At 39.9% G+C, this 18,706-nt stretch overlaps 2 pseudogenes; one reads left to right on the top strand and one right to left on the bottom strand.

The window, feature by feature from the left end:
* Positions 1–1,330: 1,330 nt before the first annotated feature.
* LOC119495733 lies at positions 1,331–6,335 on the top strand (annotated as a pseudogene).
* Positions 6,336–9,967: 3,632 nt separating this feature from the next.
* Positions 9,968–17,676, bottom strand: LOC119495920 (annotated as a pseudogene).
* Positions 17,677–18,706: the final 1,030 nt, after the last annotated feature.

Raw genomic sequence — 18,706 nt, 5'->3', positions numbered from 1 at the left:
TTATTCAATTTTCATCAACTGGCAACCGGCATATGGATGCAAGAAGAAGAAGAAAATATAATACATAAGAAAGACAAGGAGGAGAACTTTCAGTTAGTGCTCAAGTGTCTACTGCTCCAAAAGTGACTCTGTTAAAAGGTCAGAAGCTGTACGGCATCACATGAGATCACATCGTTGTATCTGTGAAATGTAGTGACTATAGTACCCAAGGATAATTTTTGAAAACAGAGTCTATCTTCCTCCCCTCTGTAACTTTCCACTCACACCTTGGATAAAGATGGGAGAAGAAGAAGAGGCAGCGAGTAAAGGGAAGAGAAGCAGGAAAGAGAGGATAAACCTTCCATTGTTATTATATTTGGTTTCTGTCACGCTAAATGTTGCCTCAAGGCCAGCAAAATGTGCTCTTTATTTTTGAAATCCTGCTTTATTTTGTATAACTATCTTCTCAGTGGGGACAGAATCAATGTCATACCATACCGCAGCAAATACCTGCCTGGTTGAACGACCTAACACAGAATATCTATTTCAAAATGGTACAAATAAAGTAAAAAAGCTGCTAAATTAAAAGCTGTATCTTACTTGATAAGGACAGCATTGGGGATATTTGGTCATTATACAAGCAACACAGGTAAAGTTGCCCTATAAAGTCACAAATGGAAAGATCTGAAATAAACCTGAAAAATTGGAAGTATACATCTATAAAAGCTGATCTCTCAGTTTACTTTGAAAGAGTCAGCAGTCTGTGCCCTGAGGTCCAGTAGGAAGCTGTTACAGAGCTGAAGGCCAGACTGAAGGCTGCCTCACCCTATTTGTTCTAACAGATAAACAGATGAAGTAACAGTTTGTAACATCTATACTATTGATAAAATAAAGTCTGAAGTCAATCACTTTACACAAAGGATGTGGGCAGTGAGGACTTAAGTCATCTCATAGGTGGCAGAAGCACTATCCAGAATGTTTATTTGATTGATATTTATACGCCTTATTCATTTTTCATCAACTGGCAACCGGCATATGGATGCAAGAAGAAGAAAATATATATTTATATATAGAGGTGTTGAAGCCAATTCTCACCACCTGGCGTAGACACGACAGGAATACGATACGAATGTTAAATATGCTCAAAATGCACACTTAATATTTCTTAAGCTTGCCATGTAACTAAACCTGTTGCTATTTATATCACCAGAGGGTATGAACTGTATCTTTAAAGTGGAGGAGCTTTCTGTTTTATTGCTTGTTTGTCCTCATGAATGCCAACCCTCTTTTCTATAACATTCAGTCAGTCAGTCAGTCGGACATCAGCTAGTGGGACCAGTCAGCATCCATCATGGCTGTCAACATCCCAGGAGTGATAGCGATGGTGTTTTTCTACCTGCTGATCCTTGGGACCGGTATCTGGGCTTCTTTCAAGTCAAAAAGGGAACAGAAGAAAAGTGCAGCCACTGGAATGGATATGGCCCTGCTGGGAAACCGGAGCATTAACTTGACGGTGGGGATCTTCACAATGACAGGTGAGGAGAGCACAGCTGACAAAACTAGGATGGAAAATGGAATTCCATTAAGCAACAAGATGTTTTGAATATATGTCTGTGAATATAAATATCTCTATCATTAGGACGAGAGCGCTGCATGTAGTTCCTACACAAACAGCCCACAAAAGCCTAATAAATTACTACAGAATGTGAGAGTTTAAAAAGTGGTTATGGTTTATTAGCAGGAATGGGGAATGTGAAAACAAGGTTATCCTTGAGGTTGTTTAGTCTTCTAAACCAGAGTTAAGAAATCCAAGAAAGACTTAAGCATTTCACGAATAATAATAATAATAATAAAATCCTGATCATTATTTTTGTTCATGTGGAGAGGATTTAAGGGCCTCTAAAGCATTGTCACTCATTATGATTAAGTAGGGTACTGATGGTCAGATACATTGTAATTCTCACTAAATGCAACTGTTTATGAGACAGAAAAACAAAAAATAACTGATAATCCATGTAATTAAATATGTTGCTGAAAACTGAAAACCTGCACTAAAACTCAAGATAAAATTGAGATAAGCATCATAAATAGTTGGAATTAACAGTAAAACCTTTCCTATTGTGCACCATGCGAATTAAATAAATGAATTACAACTGATAACATTAACATTCAGCCACTAGATGTCGCATTCTCCCTCCCTCGTTCCATTGCATACACTTCACAACAAATGGATGTCAGTTTGTTGCACAAAACGAAACAAGATTCAACTAACGTTAGTTTAACCTAGTTTTAAATGCATACATACACAATGCACAGAAAGTGGAGGGAACGAGAGGGTCAATAGTCAAACTTCACTGATATAATTGGGGTGGAAAAAATATTTGAAACACCTCTCAGTTTGGGGCAAAACAACGTAGTCCTCTGTCCAAAAAAACTGCTGTTTGTCTGCTAAATGACTTGCTGTGTGTTAATCCATCCTGTAGCTACATGGGTCGGAGGAGGCTTCGTTGTTGGCACAGTTGAGATGGTGTACACGCCCTCTATGGGACTGACTTTGGCAATCATGATGTTAATGGCATACAGCTCATCTTTTTTTATTGGTAAGAGTTTGAAATTACATCTGACAGGACACTGTATGCTTGTTTGTGTAAAAAAGGAAATATATACAGACCATCAGTCAGACAGGAACTACTGCATATGTTATACAGAAATAATAATGACAGGCATTAAGAAAAACTATATAGAAATAGCCAATCATCTCACTGATGGTTTTGTTTGCTTATGTAGGTAATATAGAGGCATCAGTATTACATTGAGACTGTTTCATAACCAGTGAAACATTCCTTGTAGTAACTTTGAAATGTGATTAAACTGACAACTTTTTAAGTGGAATAATTGATCCATTGGTAAGAATTGGTAATTGATTATACATTAATGAATTTGGTTCACCGCTGACAAAAGACAATACACTAACAGAACAACAAGAAGATGACAACAACATTGAATATAGGTCAGTTAACACAATTCTGTCAGAAGATGAGAGACAATGTGATGTTGATTTGATGTTGGTGTAATGCAATTTGTGTTGTGTGTGTGTGTGCACAAAAATATTCTGGTTGCACACATTAGTATAAATACTTTCTTTTAGCTGTCTATGGCTTTGTTCAAAATCGCATACTAACGTACTGCATACTAACGTACTGCATACTAACGTACTGCATACTAACATACTGCTTACTACATACTCAATCTGTATGTACTGCATACTGCCTACTAAATTAACAATTAAGTATGGCATTAGCAGCAGACTGTTGACACTGAAGTAATCTCAGACAATATGTATTCTCTGCATCTACCATTGAGGGAAAATTATTTCCCACAATTGTGAATTAACATGACCTCTTCCACTTAGTTTATTATTTTCCAGTATTATTTTAAGGCAAATTAAAAAAGATAATATACTTTATAAAATAAATATGTGTTAAATAGTTTTCTACAGTACAGTACATATGTGAGCTCCCGTGCTTTTCCTCTTAACTGTACCTTAATATCACTCCCCATCATTCGGGATTATTTTATCCAACGGTAAATTATTTAAACCGTCTGCCTCGCAGACACATCTAAACTATTATACTTCCGGGAATTTCTTTGCATACACAAGATCCACATACTGTGCATTTCGAACACACTACATATGTCATACTTAGTATGAATAGTATGTTATTTTGCAATTTTGTACACAGCCTTAGTTTAGCCTAACGCTTACAGAACAACTTACAGATTACTTACTGAACCTCAGGGTGTTGTATTATTTTCTGCTTGGCTAAAAAGATATAAATATAAAAATACGTATTGTTGTAAGTTTTTTCCCCTCACTGATTATTATTTTTTTCCTAATTGTGACGTCTTCTCTTCTCTTTGAAAGCTGGCTTGGTGTTTGCAAAGCCAATGAGAGAAAGAAACTGTGTGACGATGCTGGACCCTTTCCATACCAAGTATGGAAAAGCACTAACAGCTGGACTGTCCCTGGCAACATTTTTTATGGATGTTCTCTGGTCGGGCGCAACACTAATTGGTTTAGGTATGGTATATACTGTACATATGCACTTTACTTACATATACATATATTTGTAACAGTGTGTACAATAAATGTATTAGAGATGCCTCATCTCGATAATCAGCAAACGGTATCGGCGATGAGCCATATTGGCCGATACTGATCTTTTTTTGTTGTTTTGTTATTGCAGCTGGTATACAAGGCTCCAGACTAACTTTTTTCACCATAGTCCCAAAACCGCTTCGAAAAATAATTTCAACCGCGAGAGCTAGTGTTAGGGATAATATCTATTTTATATTGTTGTGAAAATATCTCCTTCAGACAACTGTATTTATTCAATTTTTTACACGATTACATTTGAACACTTCATGAAAACGTTTCCCTTCATCCAATGCTCATTTTTACTGGATCATCTTTACAGGCTGAAAGCATCAATAGAACCTCTGTTAGTGTTAGCACCGTTAATTAGCCATGCAGGACTGTGCTTTGGATGGGTCCAACAAACACAAGACTTTCAACCAATAGATCGCTGTTTGGAAACTAAAAGTATCGTTGACTTATTTTGTCACGTCAGTCGTTAGTCACGTAACTCGTTGGTATCGTCAGTCGCATGAGTCACGTGAGTCTTTGGTCATGTAACTCGCTAATCACTTGAGTAGGTCAGTAAAGTTAACGTCAACCACGACCTTTTCCTAACCCTACCTAAGTGGTTTTGTTGTCTAAACATATCTTCCTGTGAAAATGTAAGTTAATTACTTATATACTATATATATATACTATATATATATATATACTATATATATATATATACGTGTAAATAGGAGAGGGCCCAAAATGGATGCCTGTGGCACACCCTTAGTAACAGCAAGAATTACACCAGTTAAAGGCATCCCTCTTTAGGATCATCTTTTTTTAAAATAAGAGTGCCTGTACTGTGGCTGAAAAGTAAATAATCAACTGCATCAAAAACTTTTAATGTGATGTGCAATGGCATATGAAGCGGCATGCAACATGTTACCCTAAAATCTAGCATGACGCATCACACCACTTTTCTTTTGATAAAAGGATAATGGTTTCATTTCATGAATTTTTTCATGTTTACTTTACTCATTGATCAATGTTTCAAGCTCTTCAGGAAAATATCCTTAAATTTCATGTACCACACTGGAGGCACAGTGCTTAGTTTTACACCTTAGTAAACAGTAGGCTCCTCTCAGAATCACTCAAACAGATAATGGGACCATTTTTCAGTCTTTCTTTCTCTTGTGTCCATGCCTCAGACTGGAACTAGACTTCCTATGGTTCTCCTTCTCCATATGAACGTGGGGAATCAGCTCTAGTTTTGCCCATCGCCCTGCAGCACCTCACCCCGTCCTTCATCTCCATTATCGGTACTGGATGTGTAGCTGCCGCCGTGATGTCATCAGTTGACTCTGCTTTGCTTTCTGCCGCTTCTGTTTTCACCTGCAACATCTACAAGAACATCCTGAGGCCTCAGGTGAAAAACACTGTTTGCTTTTGAGGGTGTGACATTTATTTTGAAGGAAAGGGAATTGATTACAGGAGAATAAAAAGGGAATAATGGTGGTATGATGTAGAAATAATCTAAGAAGAAGAGTGAATAAGAAAAGAAAGCAGCGAGAAAGGGAATTTTTAAGCAGAACTGTCTCTATCGTTTGCTGTTTACCTGTTCTTCTTCCTCTCTACTTTAATTTTCAGGCATCAGACAGAGAGATTCAGTGGGTGATCCGTGCTTCTGTGTTGGTAGTGGGCGTGGTCGGTACATCACTCACCAGCCTGAAAAACAACATCTTACTGTTCTGGTTCATTGCTGCTGAAGTGGCCTACATCGTAATTTTCCCTCAACTCGTCTGCGTCCTCTTCTTCAACATCGCCAACGGTTACGGGGCTGTTATGGGCTTCCTGGTGGGATTGGTGTTAAGGCTGCTCAGTGGAGACCCATCAATAGGGTTAGCACCAGTCATACACTTCCCAGGATGCACTCTCGAGGACGGTGTTTATGTCCAGTACTCTCCAGTTAAGACCATCTCCATGCTGTCTGCCCTCGCTGCCATCTTGTTGTTCTCCTACCTGGCTTCTGTGATCTTCAACAAAGGACTGCTTCCTGAGAAGTGGGATGTGTTCAAAGTGAAAGCCCAGAACTCACCACATCCACTGACACCAAGAGATGGGGCCACAGAACATAATAAGAATGAGGAATTGAACAGAAACAACTCTCAGACCGAGGCATCAGAGCCAATGATTAGCACTAGTTGTTAGCGTTCCAGTGTGTACAGTAGTATTTGTTTACTTGAAGCATTATAGACTAGTAAATACTAGTAAATAGCTCAAATTACATCACTCTGGAGATTTTTGCATCCAGAACATAAATAGATCATGAAAAGTGGATACTGTGTTCCAAGATGGTGTCCATTCATTCCAATGAAAGTTGCTCACCCATGTGCCTGAAAGGATTCTTCTCTTTCTAATCTCTTACATTGTGTGGCTCACTGTACATGCACATTAAAATTTCTAAGTTCTGTGAATGTTTTTAAAATATTTAATCTATCTAATAAAAAAACTGATTGGCAGGAAGGTGTAATGACCATTGGATGTAATGAATGTGACCCCAATTCAGAGTGTTGTGTTTATTATATTGTTCAAGTGTTATGATATTATTTAATTTGAACCATTTTGAATTAGATATTCTGTGTTAGGTTCTTCAACCAGGCAGGTATTTGCTGTGATATGGTATGACGTGGTTTCTGTCCCCACTGAGAAGATAGTTATCCAAAATAACACAAGAGTACATTTTGCAGACCTTGAGGCAATGTTTAGCATGAGATAATCAGAATATAACAACAATGGAAAGTTTCTCCTCTCTTTCCTGCTTGTCTTTCACTGGGCTGTCCAAGATGTGAGTGGAAACTTACAGAGGGGAGGATGATAGACTCTGTTTTCAAAAATGATCCTTGGGTGCTATAGTCACTACATTTCACGGATACAACATTGTGATCTCATGTGATGCCGTACAGCTACTGACTTTTTAACAGAGTCCCTTTTGGAGCGGTAGACACTCAAGATAACTAAAAGTTATCCTCCTTGTTTTTCTTTTATATTATATTTTCTTCTTCTTCTTGAATCCATATGCTGGTTGCTGTTGCTTTTTGTGGTATGAAAAATGAATGAGGCATTTATATAAAATGCAAATAAACATTCTGGATAGGTCTGACTAGGATGACTAAACTACTAACAGAAAATAATTGAATAAATGATAAAAAAAAAAAAAAAAAAAAAAATTCACTGACAGGTGAAGTGAATAACATTGATATCTCGTTACAATGGCACCTGGCAGTGGGTGGGATATATTAGACAGCAAGTGAACATTTTGAACTTTGAACTTTGTGGTGAAAGTAAAAGAAATGGGCAAGTGTAAGGATGTGAGCGACTTTGACAAGGGCCAAATTGTGATGGCTAGATGACTGGGTCAGAGCATCTCCAAAACTGCAGCTCTTGTGGGATGTTCCCAGTCTGCAGCGGTCAGGACCTACCAAAAGTGGTCCAAGGAAGGAAAACTGGTGAACCAGCGACAGGGTCAGACTCAAGGCTCATTGATGCACGTGGGGAGCGAAGGCTGGCCCGTGTTGTCCGATCCAATAGAAGAGCTACTGGAGCTCAAATTGCTGAAAAAGTTAATGCTGGTTCCGATTGAAAGGTGTCAGAACACACAGAGCATCGCAGTTTGTTGTGTATGGGGCTGCGTAGCCGCAGACCCATCAGGGTGCCCATGTTGACCCGTGTCCACCGCCATAGTGCCTACAATAGGCACGTGAGCATCAGAACTGAACCACGGAGCAACGGAAGAAGGTGGCCTGGTCTGATGAATCACGTTTTCTTTTACATCATGTGGATGGCAACGAGTTTGAAGTGTTGACTTGGCCTCCAAATTCTCCAGATCTCAATCCAATCGAGCATCTGTGTGATGTGCTGGACAAACAAGTCCGATCCATGGAGGCCCCACCAGGACTTAAAGGATCTGCTACTGACAGCTTGGTGCCAGATACCACAGCATACCTTCAGAGGTCTAGTGGAGTCCATGCCTTGACGGGTCAGGGCTGTTTTGGCGGCAAAAAGGGGACCTACTCAATATTAGGCAGGTGGTCTTAATGTTATGGCTGATTGGTGTTACCACGCTCCCGGAGCACTTTCTCTCAGCGTTTACTATTCCCGCAGACGGGTTGCATTGTACTTTCAACGGCTTTCATACAGGCGCTGAAGGGTGCCTTGTGCATTGGTATCACACACCGAGGGGCATGACAAAGCATCTGTATTTTAAGTTCTGGGAATGAGACCGGGCCAAAGAGAGTACATTCCTCAATCTCCCCATCCTCGTACTGTAAATCAGAGTACCCTGTTAAAACCCTTCCCCATTCCCCTTGACACTTTTTTCAAAGTTTATACAGACATGCACTTAAACATTCATAGGTTAATTACACAACTGAAACTGTTAACTACAAGGATACTAGTAGTACTACTAATACATGATATATGCATCATGCACACGCATGTGGGTGATGCGTTACACAGTCCTGCCAATGGTGTCTCACTATTCAACACAATATGTGAACTGCAAACATTGCATGTGAGATGTGTGATTGCGCAAGAGGAAACACTGAAAGCATGACATCAACAGGTCACCAAGTAAATGTGATTTTAATAGTTGAAAACAACCCAACAATTGATAAAATTATGCAATTCACAAACTTGAACAAGCTGGCCACACTATATGTTGAACTACATATTGAAACATCTGGATTCCACACTTTGATAAATGTACACCCACAGGACTCTCTCTCTCTCTCTTTCTCTCTCTCTATGCTTAAAAACTTAAATTCCTCAGATTTAAGACTTTAGTCCTGGCACACAGCCTTAGTCACTTTAGGAGACATTGTTTTACCCTCCCCCACATTCTCCCCTCTGCCTTAACTGCATGAGAGACAGTTTGCAATCTAAACAGATTCCATTGTAAATCCCTTCCGTCCCATCCTTTTCTCTGGACTTGCATTGACCTTGCACCCTCCCTTCTGCTATGTCCTCATATGCTGAGGACACTCACTTCCATGGTCGAGAATAACAATAGCCCTAGCCCCATCAATAAGTTTTTTTTTTTTTTTAAAGTTATTTTTTTGGGGACATTTTTCCATTTTTATTGGGAGGACAGTGGATAGAGTCTTGGAAAGGGGGGAGAGAGAGAGTGGATGCGGAAAGGGCCACAGGCCGGATTCGAACCCGGGCCGCCGCGGTCAGGACCAAGCCTTGATACATGGACGCCCGCTCTACCAACTGAGCTAACCCAGGCGCCCGCCCCATCAATAAGTTACCAAATGTTTGACAAACACAATCCTGTCTGAAAAATGTATTTCCCCAAATGGACAAATAAAGCACTTACAGTTTTATATGAATGAGTCTGGGTGGGCCTCCCTAATGCCCTAGAAGTTCGATGCTGCAGCAAGAAACGTATCCTAAACAAATCAAATGAGATCACGGAGACTCAAATGAAGACAAGCAGGGAAGAGAGGAAAAACTTTCCATTGTTGTCATATTCTGTTTCTCTCAGTTAAAAATGTTGTTTCAAGGTCTGCAAAATGTACTCTTATATATTATTATATTTATTTCGGATAACTATCTTCTCAGTGGGGACAGAAACCATGTCATACCATATCACAGCAAATACCTGGCTGGTTGAACAACCTAACACAGAATATCCAATTCAAAATGGTTCAAATTATATAATATCATAACACAAGAACAATATAATAAACACAACACTCTGAATTGGGATCACATTCATTACATCCAATGGTCATTACACCTTCCTGCCAATCTGTTTTTTATTAAATAGATTAAATATTTTAAAAACATTCCCAGAACTTAGAAATTTTAATGTGCATGTACAGTGAGCCACACAATGTAAGAGATTAGAAAGAGAAGAATCCTTTCAGGCACATGGGTGAGCAACTTTCTTTGGAATGAATGGACATCATCTTGGAACACAGTATCCACTTTTCATGATCCATTTATGTTTTGGATGCAGAAATCCCCAGAGTGATGTAATTTGATCTATTTACTAGTATTTACTAGTCTATAATGCTTCAAGTAAACAGATACTACTGTACACACTGGAACGCTAACAGCTAGTGCTAATCATTGGCTCTGATGCCTCGGTCTGAGAGTTGTTTCTGTTCAGTTCCTCATTCTTATTATGTTCTGTGGCGCCATTTCTTAATGTCAGTGGATGTGGTGAGTTCTGGGCTTTCACTTTGAACACATCCCACTTCTCAGGAAGCAGTCCTTTGTTGAAGATCACAGAAGCCAGGTAGGAGAACAACAAGATGGCAGCGAGGGCAGACAGCATGGAGATGGTCTTAACTGGAGAGTACTGGACATAAACACCGTCCTCGAGAGTGCATCCTGGGAAGTGTATGACTGGTGCTAACCCTAGTGATGGGTGTCCACTGAGCAGTCTTAAAACCAATCCCACTAGGAAGCCCATAACAGCCCCGTAACCATTGGAGATGTTGAAGAAGAGGACACAGACGAGTTGAGGGAACATTATGATGTAGGCCACTTCAGCACCAACGAACCACAACAGTACAATGCTGTTTTTCAGGGTGGTGATTGATGTACCAACCAAGCCCACTACCAACACAGAAGCACGGATCACCCACTGAATCTCTTTGTCTGATGCCTGAAAATGAAAGTAGAGAGGAAAAAGAAAAGGAAAACAGCAAATGATTGAGACAGCTCTGCTTCAAAATACCTCTCTCATTGCTTCCTTATCTTATTCACTCTTCTTCTTAGATTATTTCTCCATCATACCACCATTATTCCCTTTTTATTCTCCTGTACTCAATTCCTTGTCTGTCAAAATAAATGTCACACCCTCAAAAGCAAACAATGTTTTTCACCTGAGGCCTCAGGATGTTCTTGTAGATGTTGGAGGAGAAGACAGAAGCGGCAGAAAGCAAAGCAGAGTCAACTGATGACATCACGGCGGCAGCTACACATCCAGTACCAATAATGGAGATGAAGGACGGGGTGAGGTGCTGCAGGGCGATGGGCAGAACTAGAGCTGATTCACCACGTTCATATGGAGATGGAGAACCATAGGAAGTCTGGTTCCAGTCTGAGGCATAGACACGTGAGAAAGAAAGACTGAAAAATGGTCCCATTATCTGTTTGAGTGATTCTGAGAGGAGCCTACTGTTTAACAAGGTGTGGACTAAGCACTGTGCCTCCAGTGTGGTACATGAAATGTAAGGATATTCCTCTCCTGAAAAGCTTGAAACATTGATCAATGAGTAAAACAAACGTGAAAAAATTATGAAAAGACACATTAATCCATTTATCAAAAGAAGAGTGGTGTGATGTGTCATGCTAGATTGTGGGGTAACATGTTGCATGCCGATTCATATGCCATTGCACATCACATTAAAAGTTTTTGATGCAGTTGATTATTTACTTTTCAGCCACAGTACAGGCACTCTTTTATTTAAAAAAAGATGATCCTAAAGAGGGATGCCTTTAACTGGTGTAATTCTTGCTGTTACTAAGGGTGTGCCACAGGCATCAATTTTGGGCCCTCTCCTATTTACTATTAATATACTGTTTTGTGTGCTTCATATTCATCTTCATGCATTATCCAGCACTTTACTCTAAACACCATTTGCACAGCCTGAGTTTTAAAAGCCACAGTTTTCTTTGTTTATTTAAAGAGACTATTTGTAAGATTCAGAAATGCTGCTTAACAGCGACACCTGTGGCCTTGAAATCAACGAAAGCTGAGCTTGCTCGCTCTACATAGACATGAACGAGCATCGCTCAAAACAGTGAGGCGACAGACGTCAGCTAAAACCACAATATCACTCTATATTTCACCTGCGTGGCAGTAATGTTAGCAGACCAGACGAAGGTCTCTCCATGAATCAATGCTGATCCTAGTGTTGGCTTTTCCTGCTCAGCGCAGGCTTCAGCAGCGGGGCTCCTCAACGAGTTACGTTATCGCCTCCCAACCGCAGCTGGCAGCCGAAGACACCGGCACCCGGTCGGTAACAAGACGATAACGTAACTCGTTGAGGAGCGAGCGCGCATATGCGAACGCGCATGTGTGCCGACCCGCTACATTTATACGCTTAAAAAGTTACAAACAGTCCCTTTAAAAAAGGCATCCTTGTTTTATGTCTTAAGCCTGCTGAGCAGGTTATGCAAAGTCAAGATGTGGGTGTCTCTTAGTTCCTGTTACAAAGTCATTCATGAACACAGATGCATAAAGACATCAGTTTTCACAGTTTACACCAGTATGTAGAAACTGGTAATACCTGTGGAGGCAGCGGCTGCCCCAAGCAGTATAGGAGGTATTCCAAGAATAAGTATGAGGAATCCAGCAACAAAGCAAGAGAGCTTGGCTGTGGCTGAGGAAGAAGCCGACAAGATCCTCTGGTACATTGACTGATATCCCAGACTCCCCAATGCCTTAAAAGTAAAACAGTTAATTGTTTTTTTTTTCACTCATGTGGCAACCTTGATATTTAAAGGGACACTGTTTCAGATAAAAGCCTCTGCCTACAACCTGTCTGATTCTTTGGTTAAAAATGCAAAATGATCCACTATTTAAATATTTGTTATTTCTGATTATTCTGATGAGATCTATCAAGACTAGAGTGAATTGCTTTTGATATTGGCCATATTGTGGTTTTCTTACAAATAATAAGAAATCATCAATCATTATCCAGGTCTTTTTCAGCCCCGGTGTACCAATCCAGGGAGCGTGTAAGGTGTTGTTCATCAGCATCTGGCTAATGTCCAAGCAGGAAGGGTTCATCAAAACAAAAGGAACACAGAGCCACTGCAGAGACAAAAGCAAACTGAAATGATTAACACAAACAACTTTTAAAGACGTGGAGTTTTTGATGGCTTGTGTAAGAGTGTTTTCTTAAAACTAAAAAAACTTCAAACTATAAAAATTAGAACGTATAGCCAACTCACCAAGCTGATGAATATGAGGACAAGCTGTATAATATCTGTGTAGGCCACAGAGTAGAGACCTCCCAGCAGTGTGTAGGTAATTGCGACGGCAGCAGAGGTCCACATGCACAAAGTGTAGGACTAATCCAGGACCACACTCATGGTTCCTCCTGTCAAACACATTGAATCAGTGACATTTTATAAAAGGAGCTGCAGCATCTTACCTAGAGTAGGAAAACTGGGGTCCCTTCATGGACCCAGTCATGAGTGGGAAGCTCGCTGGTGAGTGTCTGGTGTCTGGCCAGACTGCTTTTATACCTCCATGGTGCAATATTATGTTCCCGCAATAGAGGAGTCTGCAATTTCTGGACTGCATTTCTAGGACCACATTTCTGAGTAAGAAATATCCTACGTGAAAAGACCACGACCTCCTAAAACCACATTGCACATAATGTGTTAAATTTTGTGCCGCCACCATGGAAACAATTTAGGTTTAGGCAACAAAACTACTTGGTAATGTTAAGGAAAGAATGGATCATCGTTTGGGTTAAAATAACTTAACCTTTGCAAACTGCATCCCTGTTTGGCAGAGGATGACAGAACCGAATGGTGTCAACAACACATTCTCACTCCCAACTCATCGAATACCGCCGCTTGGTCAGTGCCCCTCTGCATCCGAGACCGACGCACAGGGTACCCATCAATCCATCCATCCATTTTCTTCCGCTTATCTGGGACCGGGTTGCGGGGGCAGCAGGCTAAGAAGGGAAATCCAGACATCATTATCCCCAGCAACGTTTTCCACCTCTTCCTGGGGGACCCCGAGGCATTCCCTGGCCAGACGAGATATATAATCTCTCCAGCGTGTTCTGGGTCTGCCCCGGGGTCTCCTACCAGTTGGACATGCCCGGAAAACCTCCAAAGGGAGACGTCTAGGAGGTATCCTGATCAGATGCCCGAACCAACTCAGCTGGCCCCTTTTGACGCAAAGGAGCAGCGGCTCTAATCTGAACTCCCTCCGGATGTCTGAGTTCATCACCCTATCTCTAATGTTGAGCCCAGCCACCCTACAGAGGAAGTACATTTTGGGTGAGGGTTGGAACGTAGATGGACTACTAAATCGAGAGCTTTGCCTTCTTGTGTTCTCGTTTTGGACGGACCAAGGATGACGGGTCAATATACGCTCGTTACATGCATAGTGTCCTTTCAAAATAAACTTCCATTTTCACAGGAAGTTAGGTTTAGACAACACAACCACTTAGGTAGGGTTAGGAAACGGTCCTGGTTGTCTTTAACTTTACTGACCTACTCAAATGATTAGCGAGTCACATGACTAAAGACTCACGTGACTCATGCGACTGACGATACCAACGAGTTACGTGACTAACGACTGACGTGACAAAATAAGTCAACGATACTTTTAGTTTCCAAACAGCGATCTATTGGTTGAAAGTCTTGTGTTTGTTGGACCCATCCAAAGCACAGTCCTGCATTGCTAATTAACGGTGCTAACACTAACAGAGGTTCTATTGATGCTTTCAGCCTGTAAAGATGATCCAGTAAAAATGAGCATTGGACGAAGGGAAACGTTTTCATAAAGTGTTCAAATGTAGTCGTGTAAAATTCAGTTTTTGGTGAGAAACTTGAATAAATATAGTGGTCTGAAGGAGATATTTTCACAACAATATAAAATAGATATTATCCCTAACACTAGCTCTCGCGGTTGAAATTATTTTTCGGAGCGGTTTCTGGACGATGGTGAAAAAAGTTAGTTTGGAGCCTTGTATACCAGCTGCAATAACAAAACAACAAAAAAAGATCAGTATCGGCCAATATGGCTCAGCTCGACGATCAGCAAATGGTATCGGCGGTAAAAACATTGGGGTATCTCTAATACATGTATTGTACACACTGTTACAAATATATGTATATGTAAGTAAAGTGCATATGTACAGTATATACCATACCTAAACCAATTAGTGTTTCGCCCGACCACAGCACATCCAAAAAACATACTATCAGGGACAGTCCAGCTGTTAGTGCTTTTCCATACTTGGTATGGAAAGGGTCCAGCATCGTCACACAGTTTCTTTCTCTCATTGGCTTTGCAACTACCGAGCCAGCTTTAAAAGAGAAGAGAAAACATCATAATTAGGAAAAAAATAATAATCAAGTGAAGGGGAAAAAACTTACAATACGTATTTTTATATTTATTTCTTTTTAGCCAAACAGAAAATAATACAACACCCTGAGGTTCAGTAAGTAATCTGTAAGTTGTTCTGTAAGCATTAGGCTAAACTAAGGCTGTGTACAAAATTGCAAAATAACATACTATTCATACTAAGTATGACATATGTAGTGTGTTCGAAATGCACAGTATGTGGATTTTGTGTACGCAAAGAAATTCCCGGAAGTATAATAGTTTAGCAAGAATTTCTGAGTATGAGACGTGAGCTTAAGCTGCCTTCACATGACTTGCTCTTCGCTCACAAGGAGGCAGGGCAGAGAGCCGTGCGAAGGCAAAGTGCAGCGCAAGTATAATAAGTCAACGAAGAGTGCGTAAGGAAGCTACTTCACTATTTCTCGGTAACAACAACAGTTGTAGTTGTTATCTCATTGGTTACTGAGGTCAAAGTTGAAATAATTTGAATATTGAGCATGGCGCCCGGTGGCAATTTTTTATTTTTTTTACAATATATTTATTGATTTTTTTCCACATTTCTTCCCCCACAAACGATAGAACACAATCAATACAGACAGTAATACACATTGACATATACAGTACGTTAGTATGCGATTTAGAACACAGCCATAGACAGCTAAAAGAAAGTATCGATACTAATGTGTGCTACCAGAATATTTTTGTGTACACACACACATTGCATTACACCAACATCAAATCAACATCACATTGTCTCTCATCATTTGACAGAATTTCGTTAACTGGCCTGTATTCAATGTTCTTGTCATCCTCTTGTTGTTCTGTTTGTGTATTGCCTTTTGTCAGCGGTTAACCAAATTCATTATTGTATAATCAATTACCATTTCTTACCAATCGATCAATTATTCTACTTTAAAAGTTTGCAGTTTAATCACAATTCAAAGTTACTACAAGGAACGTTTCACTGGTTATGAAACAGTCTCAATGTAATACTGATGCCTCTGTATTACCGACATAAGCAAACAAAACCATCAGTGAGATGATTGGCTACTTCTATATAGTTTTTCTTAATGCCTGTCATTATTTTTTCTGTATAACATATGCAGTAGTTCCTGTCTGACTATTGGTCTGGCTATAGTTGCTTTGTTACACATACAAACATACAGTGTCCTGTCAGATGTAATTTCAAACTCTTACCAATAATAAAAGATGCGCTGTATGCCATTAACATCATGATTGCCAAAGTCAGTCCCATAGAGGGCGTGTACACCATCTCAACTGTGCCAACAACGAAGCCTCCTCCGACCCACGTAGCTACAGGATGGATTAACACACAGCAAGTCATTTAGCAGAAACACAGCAGTTTTTTTGGGAGGTGTTTCAAATATTTTGTCCACCCCAATTATATCAGTGAAGTTTAACTATTGACCCTCTCGTTCCCTCCACTCTCTGTGCATTGTGTATGTATGCATTTGAAACTAGGTTAGAGTAACGTTAGTTGAATTCTTGTTTCTTTTTGTGCAACAAACTGGCAACCATTTGTTGCTAAGTGAATGCAATGGAACGAGGGAGGGAGAATGCGACATCTAGTAGCTGGATGTTAATGTTATCAGTTGTAATTAATTTACTTATTTGGCATGGTGCACAATAGGAAAGGTTTTATTGTTACCTCTAACTATTTATGCTGCTTATATCAATTTTATCTTGAGTTTTAGTGCAGTTTTTCAATTTTCAGCAACTTATTTAAATACATGGATTATCAGTTATTTTTTGTTTTTTCTGTCTCATAAACAGTCTGATCTGACCATCAGTACCCAATTAATCATAATTAGTGACAATGCTTTAGAGGCATTTACATCTTGTCCACATGAATAAAAATAATGGTCAGGATTTTATTACAACTGTGAAACAACACTGAATACATTATTATTCTTAAAATGCTTATGCCTTTCTTGGATTTCTTAACTCTGGTTTAGAAGACTAACAACCGCAAGGGTAACCTTGTTTTCACATTCCCCATTCCTGCTAATAAACCATAACCACTTTTTAAACTCTCATATTCTGTAATAATTTATTAGGCTGTTGTGGGCTGTTTGTGTAGGAACTACTTGCAGCGCTCTCGTCCTAATGATAGAGACATTTATATTCACAGACATATAGTCAAAACATCTTGTTGCTTAATGGAATTCCATTTTCCATCCTAGTTTTGTCAGCTGTGCTCTCCTCACCTGTCATTGTGAAGATCCCCACCGTCAAGTTAATGCTCCGGTTTCCCAGCAGGGCCATATCCATTCCAGTGGCTGCACTTTTCTTCTGTTCCCTTTTGGACTTGAAAGAAGCCCAGATGCCGGTCCCAAGGACCAGCAGGTAGAAAAACACCATCGCCATCACTCCTGGGATGTTGACAGCCATGATGGATGCTGACTGGTCCCACTAGCTGATGTCCGACTGACTGACTGACTGAATGTTATAGAAAAGAGGGTTGGCATTCAAGAGGACGAACAGGAAAATAGAAAGCTCCTCCACTTTAAAGATACAGTTCATACCATCTGGTGATATAAATAGCAACAGGTTTAGTTACATGGCAAGCTTAGGAAATATTAAGTGTGCATTTTGACCATATCGTATTCCTGTCAGGTCTATGCCAGGTGGTGAGAATTGGCTTCAAAACCTCTGCCCCTCATTTGCACACTTGCACACACACAGCACCTTATACACTTATTTGAACATTTAAATCATTATTTTGTTACATTGTATTTTGTTTTATTGTTACCTTTTAATTTCTCTTACTGTTCATTTTTTTTGCTATTATGCTGCTATGTGAAGGAGCCAAAACAATTTTTACTCTCTTATACCTGTATATTGAGATGGAACAATAAAGGATCTTGAATCTTTAATGTCCATCTGCCAGGTTCCAAAGAGAACCAAGTGTCAGGGTGTGAGTTGAAAGGGAGACCCAAACGCAGAGTTACCAAGCAGAAAGGTAGATTTAAATAAAAGCGAGCTTTAATAAATGAAGCTGAAGTATCCAAAACAACAAAAACTAACAGGCATCAAAAACCAAAAATGCAGGGAGGGGAACAAAGTACAAAAGAATAAATCCAAGAAACACAAAAACCAAACTGAGAACAAAACCAAAATTACCAACCAGAGGACACTAGGAACACTAGGATCAAGGGCAGGAGCGACGAGCAAAACGGGACAAGGTAGACAAGGCTGGAGCGACAAGCGAACTGACAAAGACAGAGGGGAACACACAGGCTTAAATACAAGAGGGTGATTAAACACAGGTGGAACAAATCAGAGCGGGGCAGAAAATCAACAAAGACGGAAAACAAACAAAGGTAGGAAGTAAAACCAGACAAGACACAGGAGGAGAGAATTACAAAATAAAACAGGAAACACTGGAATGAGAGAATATAAATGAAACCAAATCCAACACAAACCAAAATCACATTAACAGAACTAATAAACCCAAAGGAGAA

This window comes from Sebastes umbrosus, chromosome 10, assembly GCF_015220745.1.
Source record: "Sebastes umbrosus isolate fSebUmb1 chromosome 10, fSebUmb1.pri, whole genome shotgun sequence".
NCBI lineage: Eukaryota > Metazoa > Chordata > Actinopteri > Perciformes > Sebastidae > Sebastes > Sebastes umbrosus.
This window is presented reverse-complemented; position numbering and strand designations above follow the sequence as displayed.